Source organism: Ruditapes philippinarum, unplaced genomic scaffold (genome assembly GCF_026571515.1).
Source record: "Ruditapes philippinarum isolate M1 unplaced genomic scaffold, ASM2657151v2 ctg8434_1_1_1_1, whole genome shotgun sequence".
Lineage (NCBI taxonomy): Eukaryota > Metazoa > Mollusca > Bivalvia > Venerida > Veneridae > Ruditapes > Ruditapes philippinarum.
The window spans coordinates 6,674-15,903 of record NW_026866676.1 but is presented as its reverse complement, the minus strand read 5'-3'; the positions used below and the strand labels follow the sequence as shown (position 1 = coordinate 15,903).

Sequence of the window (9,230 nt, the reverse complement as noted above, 5' to 3'; positions counted from 1 at the left end):
ACATGAATTATATTAGAATTTCCAATTTTGAAATTACAAGTTTAACTGTAAGTAAATTGGGAAAAAAGTGAAATTGTAAAATACTCTCTGTTAATTAATTTTAAATTTTGATATAATTGCTTAATTCAATTTTTTTCTGCGGTGCAATATATTTTAGTTTCCTTGTTAAATAGCATACTACATGTACGTAACTTTTTCAAAATTTCAAACTGTTTGAAATGCTTGAATACATAATCATAGAAAGTTGCATGGGAATGAGATGCGTCCCTCAAAAAAAAATTATGGATAGTTAATAGGGTAGAAATGAACGTACCTATTGTATCATTTATGTATCTCACATCAAATCCTGGTGGGTCACAGTAGGCTTTACATGCTGCTTTTGCTTGTTTAAGTTGATTATCAGCACTGTAACAGTAAAAATGAGAAAAAAATATAAAAAATATATTTCAACATATTCGGTTGAAGATATCGGTCTTATCATTTATATACACAATGTAGAATAAAATAGGACTGGTATTATTTAAGAAAGTAATATGTGTATGGTTAGCAAAAGCTACAAACTGACACCGGAAGAAAAAATCGTACCGTACCTCGTCTGACCTGTTTTGCAAAGTGCATTAATTAATTGCTAGCATATTAATAACAATATGAATTTGATAAATAATCTTACTTGATTTTCATCCTTTTACTTCGTGAAGCCGACATTATTGATAGTCTCAACTTTACACCTTACTAGAAATGAAAATACACGTCCTCCCAACTTAAAGATCGGCAATTTGTGCGCTGTTTAACCATAAAGCTAATTGGTTCTAACTCTGGCAGATCCTCCCAGATGCCCATGAAAGTAAAATAACGGTAACGGTCGGTCATGACATTACGGTCAGTAATGGCATAAAGTATCAACAGACTGGTCATTCATACATCAAAGTGCAAGATTCTGGCAATGACTTCTTTGTATTTATTGTGAAAATAACTTTCTTCAGGATTAATTTAAAAAATGCAATTAATAATTAATATGAATGAAATTTACGAAAATCCTCAGCATGCAAATGTATTTTGCGTTAAATATGTTAAGTGATAGACTGATGTTTTATGCAAGAGAGTAGCTGGTTGTGCATTGAACAACGTATCTAAATTGAATTAGTCGAATAAATGACACCTACATTAATTATCAACAGTGATTATTGCTAAAACACCTAAACCTTTTAGAATTTTTTTGCTCATTTTTATCACACAAATACAATTAAATATCTATTATACAAAAAGAAGCATAACAAACAGATTCCTTTTTCAAAACTTATTCTTTCAGATTAATCAATACAGAAATTATCTCTGTTCTCTAATTATCTGCACATTAAATGTATCGCTTGGTAATAAATACAACGCTTTGAGGCCATGGATGGTACATTATTATACAAGGTGTTATTTGGTTTTTTGTCTCTGTAACTCCTTTAGATATTCGTCCGATGGAACTACAATTTCTTTTATATTGAAAATCTATTTGGAAAAAAAATGTCTTTTATGAAAATTAGCAGGAATTTTGCACAAAAGAGTGCAAGTTTAGCAATTCCTTGCCAGGCAAATTCACAAAACATAATATTTATTTTTATCCTTTCTATTTGTCTGTACTAAAACATTAATGAAAACTAAGCTCTGTCGTGATAATTTAAACACAATCAAACAAAATGAAACGTGCTTAGATATTAAGCACGGGAACATTAACTTAGTTGAATCCCCTTTCATCATCATAACTTACATTCTTTATGACGGGGCATAGCTGTAGAAAAATGCATCTTTGTAAGTTCCTTACTGATAGCAATATCATTACTATGTTTGAAAGACACAATCTGGTCAAGAGTTTAGACACAATCTGGTCAAGAGTTTAAATTAATCACATAACGGGTTATCTAATTTGCGAGACTGACCAGAGGTAATAAATCAGTGTCATTAGAAAGCAACCATACTGGCAAGCTGCTAAGAGATTAACTGCATCGCTAATTTTATTGGATGTTTATTTCTTATAACAGGGAAATGTATTTTTTTTCCCACTAGATGAAAAATATGTTATACCAACAAAGAAACTATAAATCCGCTGACGAATTTATTTTTAGTAAATTGTCAGGAGAATTAATAAGAAAATGTAGCCTGTAAAAGTTTACACAGGTAACAATGTATTAAAGTGCATCCTTAGAATATATTCATTAATGCTATGAAATAATTGTTTTCATATTCATTTCACGTTTCAATATAAATTCTTCAGACAACGACCTTCAAATAACTTCAGATAAAAATTGTATATGTTTATTCAGAGTCGGCCAGCTCCGAAGGAAGACGACACATGAAAACCCTGTCACTTGAGACCACCATTATAGGTTTATTCTTTTAAATAGAAATAAGAAACGTTGTAAACGATGTTATATCTTTATTTTCTACGAAATATACTTAAGTACATAAGAGGTAAAAGGTTACTATACTAGAATACATAAGAGGAAGGAAAGGGGTAATATACTATAATACAATAGAGCCTATAATGGAACACATGCATTATGAATGATCACAAGAATGTTTAGTCAGAAGCGTATTATATTTAACCCTTTCAATGCTGAACACGAATATGAAAAGCCTTTGCCACCAGCAAAGAGCCAGGTCAACCGGCACAGAACATGCCGGCTAACCAGGCTCTTTATTGTTGGCTGCTCATTTTTCCAATTCATATCTTAAAGCCCCCAAAAAGACAATAGATAAGTTTAAACATTGAAGATGGACTAGTCCATTATTAAAATGCAGCATTAAAAGGGTTAAAGCTTATGCAAAACACCTTAGAAAATATATGTTTTGCTTTTTTTAAAATAAATTAAGTCCGTTACTTAAACGATTTTTCTACTATTGAGTAACTTATGACAAAGCGTTAAAATCCCAACGATAAATTAATATGAAAATGCGATAAAATTTATTTCTTAGAAAATCACTTTTTTCATTTATTTTTTACTATTTAAGGATGCGAAAGTAAATAACTAGCAAATCTGATAACATTTTAAAGTGTTTCACTTCAAACTTATTATCTCCCTTTAACATGCAATTCTTTTTTCATGAACAGTAATTCGACTTCTGAAATTTTTCTGTTTTGTTATGTATAAAGATATAAAGTGGAGCCATTTTTTTAAACAAAATTTTGTACAAAAGTATGGACTGTCTCTTCAAGAAATATTTAATATGTTTTGTGCTTTGTCGGACAGGAGTTCAGATGCGCAGTAATTAAGTCACGAGTGCGAAACACGAGCGAATTAATAACTCGCATCTGGAAGACTTCCTGTACTTTTTGCAAACAAAGAACACATATATATTGATTATTCAAACAACGCCATTACCGCGGAATTTACAGTAGTTATAGTGTTTTTTTTTCTTTGCATAATGTTCTTCGGCTTTTTTTGTTTTGAAAAAAAAAATGTAACCACAGTTCATTCATCTGGACACCTAATATTCAACATTGTAGTTTTAATTTGAATTTCAATAATAAACTCTGAAGTTGAGTTAGTCTTAAAATTATTTATAATCAATATCTAAACTGAATACTGAAAGAAATAATAAAATTGCTGTATTTAATGTTATTTTGAGCACGCTATCTTATTTTGATTTTCTGCCATATAGCGAAAAATAAATCATATTCAACTCAGTTACGTACTTGCAACGGTTTAAAGATGTTTGCAAAAATTAAGTTCCTATATTCCCTCAAATCCCGCAATAAAATATTTTAGATGAAAAATGAAACACAGTCATTGTCATTCTATTAAGACGTTTTAATCTTGTTACGTGAACGCATGTTTCTCAAAAACTATAATAAAATGGCTGAAAAATGATATGGAAAAAATGATCAAGGGAGCGCGCATATTGATAAATGACAAAGCATGACAAAAAGTAAAAAAATACACATGACTCTGCTTATAACGACTTCATAACTAGACCCTGAAATATCGTTCGTTATATCAGAAGTTCGATAGAAGCGAAGAAACGACAAAATTTGAAGTCATATTCAGGTGGGCAAATTTGCCACTGTTACCGGTTTCAAGTGAATTTTCAAACGTTAACGAAATCATCGTCTGTAACACTCCCGGCAAGGGAATATTTTTTGCAATTATTCGATTTAATAATGATCGGATACGGATATGTATGTTCTGATCTTTAACTGCGCGAAAACTTGACATTCTTTCAAAACAGTTCGTAACAAACGAGAAAATTTACCATCGTTGGTTAGGAAAATGGTATGTTATTCGAGTAGCGATTTAATTTTACATAAAATAGAGAAGGATTCGGCCGGGGTTTTAAATTAAGTTCATTATTCCCGATAATTCGTTTAAAGTGAGATCATTATAAGCGGAGTCGACTGTATGCCATTAGACTAATAAAAGCATGCACTAAACTACATACGTCGTATATCAGTAAACGGAACTGGTCTTTCAAAGACCAAGTAAAGAAGTCAATAGAAACAACTAAAATTATGAATTTAGGAGAAAACTCAGTTAGTTTTTGTATCTGAATAATTATTGATAAGCGTTTTTCATTATTGAATATTGACGTTTTAACAGAAATTGTATTCACAAGCACATCAAACACTATAAAAAGTCCGCAAGTAAAAGTCTTGAATTGTTTCTGATGAATAAAGTGTCCCCACATGTGTCCAATTATTGTGTTCTTTACTGGGTCCTTGGTCTCTGGTCAGCAAACCTGTAAGAAAAAGAAAGTACTATTATGTTTTCAGAACTTTGAACCAATAGCTTTCCCTATTTTGAAAAAAATGTACAATTTAGACAAAATCTCTTCAGCGACTTTTAGACATATTTTATCGCATATATATAAATACATCGTACAATACGACTACCAACAGAAAATACATTTTCTGTTTTAGATCACAAACGTCGATCGGTGATATCATTCCTATGCTGATAATCCGCGAGACCATTTTTGCATCCGACTTTGTTTTATCTTTTATAATTTTTTTTTCAACAAGTTAAGTGCTCCAAAGGTATGTTTTCAGTTGAAATGGTCAATTTGCCAGTCTGACGAGCCCATTTTGAAGAAGAAAAAAATGAGCATACACTTTGAAGCTATTGATGTAAGCAGCCAATCACAATTTGCAAAAACAAAATGAATCGCAATTTTACGAAACGAAGAAAGACGAGGCTCAACCCCAGCTTCCGTGGAACTTTTTTCGAAGTAACACAAAACATATATATTATTTTTACTTCTTTCACCAAGCATCACAATGCTCATTAGAAATTAAGAATTGTATTTTGCAGAGAATTTTTGCAGTTTACAGATCGAAATTTATTGCCGTTTATTCTTTGAAAAAGGAGAGACCAACTTACTTATTACATTGTCTTTATCTTATTCCGCTCACAGAGCTTTACCGCCCTGTCAAGCTCCGCCTCGTCCTTAAACTTGATTTTCCGCTCCTTTTCATCTTTGATCTGAAAATATATAAATAATAATTGTGAACAATCTTTTAGTTGTTACTTATGTTTTAATTTAATAAAAAATATATAAAACAAACACTAAACATAGTTTTATGTACCATCTAAACAAGTATCATTGGTCATATAAGACATATGAGCCGTGTCACGACAAAACCAACATAATGGGTTTGCGACCAGCATGGATCCAGATCAGCCTGCGCATCCGCGCAGTCTGATCAGGATCCATGCTGTTTGCTTACAAACCCTATTACAAGAGGAGAAACTGATAGCGAACAGCATGGATCCTGATCAGACTGCGCAGATGCGCAGGCTGGTCTGGATCCATGCTGGTCGCAAACGCACTATGTTGGTTTTGTCGTGACACGGCTCATATGTTCTTTAAGTGATATAAGAATTATAATGCATATATTTTTAGTACGATAAAGCTGAAGATCCACAACATTATAATATCATAACACCTTGAGGATAAAATGACAATTCGTTTGACAATGCTAACTTTTAGTTCACTTTAATAATAAGAGTACTCCACTCCAGGTTTCGTGTTCACAACGATCAAGATCAGGATCTAAATATTATTATCCATTATTTATTCTGAATTATTATTTAGATTTTAATTGATAAAACTTGACGTCTAAGAAAGTTTAGAATATTTTTTTCTTATATTTACAAGAAATGGCCATTTACAGTTGATCCAAACTAAAATTTTGATAAAATTATTTTGTATTTTGTTTTGTTCTTAAGTTAATTTTATCTCTTTTCTTAACCAAGCAATTCAAATGTGTAATATTTAATTCTAGCATTATACAATCAATTTTAGTTTTATAAAGCAATGGAAATAAAATCAGAATCCTGGTCTTTACTTTATGAACACGGGGCCTGATGACTAAAAAAATCTTTTACATTCTGATTTCAATAAAAATTACATGTAAGTGATAAGAAATGCATAAAAATAAACAATCCGTGGAAAAAATACATGGTTTTTTTTTTGTGTGAGTTTTACACAATCAATTTATCATCAAAATTCTATCCCGTGACTAACGGGGTATTTTAGCATATTTTGGCTAATTTTTATGGGTTTTTTTAAAGAAAACAAAGTGTCCTAAGAAAGATTAAATACACGTTATTGTATATTTGTCATAATGTGGACTTATTAGAACATTTTTGTAAATTCAAATTTATCAAAGATCTGGGCTCGAGTACCTTTAAAATGAACAATTAAACATTGTTACTTTTTTTTAAAGTTGAAGAAATTACAACACTCCTTTCGTTATCTCAAAAATCTGCCACTAATTAGAAAACATATGATGGAAGCGTTAATCGTTTTTTATTCAATTGCATAGTTTACTTTATTAAAAATAATATCCAGACCAATTTTGCAAAAAGGCTCTTATTCAAATTAATAAAAAAAATAAAAAAACATCGAAGACTTTTGTGTTGCGTCAGATATCTGCAAAAATGCCCCTAATTTGATTTAAAACTGATTTAGTATAAAATTTGATGACAGCGATAGTAGACATTTATTATAAAAGAACTGATGTCTAATATATTGTGCTCAAAAACAACACAAATTATGATATTGAACACATAGACATTAATGATATGTTAAAATAGGTAATTAATCTATCGAATTTAAATTTAAATAGTTTTAAACGCGTAAAAAATGTAGGGTGTATATTAAACAGTTTCAGACATAGACACAATATATAATTATGTAATGCAAATCATTAATTCTTTCTTACTTATAAAAAGTATTTTTACTTGTCTAAATAATAACGTCGTTAATTCATAAGTGATATTTGGATTTATATTTAAACCACACTGTGCCTCCGGAAGTTTTCAAAATTAGGCCAATATTTCTGCTCGTCAGAACAGATGGAAGGACAAACATACATTAAATTATTTGTTTTAAATTTGCATGAGAACCACATTGTAAGAGTGACTTAAGCTTATCTCTAAATAAGATATCGTTAAATAAAATGCATTTCAAAATTATTTAGAGACATCCGTCTGTACAAAATGACGTATCATTCCTGAAAATTTCACTGTGCCACAATCCATATTTTGAAAATTTCACTGATAATTGCAGGACTACAGACTAACGCGCAGAAAATAAACATATGTGCACATATTTACATTTGAAACAATTTTGGATAATTCGCTAGCTATAGTATATAAAATTACGTTTACCCACAAATAAAAGACAAGACCAATTTTATCTAAAAACTGTTCAAAAAGAATGATGTTTATTTATTTTGAAATGTTAATGAGAGATCATAATTTATGTTTAAAGTTGATAAATGTGCTTTTTAATTTAGCAGAATGGTATGTGCATAAATTAATTACAACATAATCGAATAAATTGACATCCGCACGTATAATTACTTCAAAATATTTTAATTTCTATAACTTACTTCGTATGGTATTGCATCCTCCTTCAAAATTGTGATTAGTTTTCTAAAGTCTCCGTCCTCAGAGACGATCAAAAAATATCCTTGTGGAGTTTGTGACATGTTTTTTCCTTTAACGTGTAAGTTTAAATGCAAATTTCAATTCCTTCGCGCTAACACGAATCACGTGACTTGTATACTTTTGTTCATTCTTTCAAGGGGCGGCTCTATACCATAATTAAATAGGTTATACGTGTATGCATTAATGAACGTATTGGAAGACCAATGATTACCGTATTGTTTTGGTTGCAATAAAAACAAAAAATATAAATGGGATATGTAACACGATCACATTAAAGATACAATACAAGACCAGAATCCTTGAAAACTTTATTTTGAAAAAACATGACAAAGTTAGAATGAAATTAAGACACTTTCCATGAATAAATCAGGATTTGCAACACATAATACAAAACACATGAGGTATTTATGAAGATACTGATTTGTTACTCGGATTTGACAAAATGACCAGCCAGGTCTTTTTTAAGAAATTACTATATTTTCTTCAATAGTCATATAATTTGTTTTACAGATTAACTTTTTTAAGACACAAACTGTCATTATATTTGCATGTTAATATAATTATGCTGTCAGATTTCTATTTTGTTAACCTTCATTATCGCCTGTTTTGGACCTTTAAATCATTATGCATTAGTATTTCAATACATTGCAAATACACGAGTATAAAGTTAATAGATGGTCAACGTCTGAAGCTTAAGTTTTAGCGAAAGACACCCAACATTATTCATTAAGGATATCAAGGAAGCTGAAGGATACACAGGCAGTCATACGCGAAGCACAAACAATCACACAACAGTTATATAAATAACCAGTTTGTGACAACATATAAGAGAAATACCAAATTATGAAAATATTTGGTTACATAATTGATTTCGATAAACAAGATCATTGTTAATTTGAGGTTAACTTTCATTTCCTACATAGAAAGTAAATCCTATTAAAGAATTCATAGAGTCTGACACACTACGAAGGGTGATATATGCACATATTGATTATTATGATTATGCATGCGGCTTAATTTCATTGCACGTTACGCAACAACACTCCAAGACCAATTCAGTTATCATGTTCGTGTATGTGTATGTATGTAATAAATTGATGCATATGTCACTGTATTTGAACAAAACTGTTAAATTATAAAGTGATGAAATATTAACACAAGAATCAAATATACCGGAAATGACTTTGTGCCTCTTTACCAGTACTACCCAATGTATAGATTTGTCATGTTGTAATTTTGTAAAGACCTGATATATGAATAAAGTACTTTTGACTTTGAAACGATTTCATG

General features: G+C 30.4%; 1 long non-coding RNA gene across 1 annotated transcript; it reads right to left on the bottom strand.

Moving 5' to 3' along the window:
* Nucleotides 1-359: 359 nt before the first annotated feature.
* Nucleotides 360-8,330, bottom strand: LOC132733311 (uncharacterized). Its single transcript, XR_009626153.1, has 3 exons — nucleotides 7,883-8,330; nucleotides 5,364-5,465; nucleotides 360-4,722 (listed from the first exon to the last, which is right to left on the bottom strand). It is a non-coding gene; the product is annotated as an uncharacterized LOC132733311 (long non-coding RNA).
* Nucleotides 8,331-9,230: the final 900 nt, after the last annotated feature.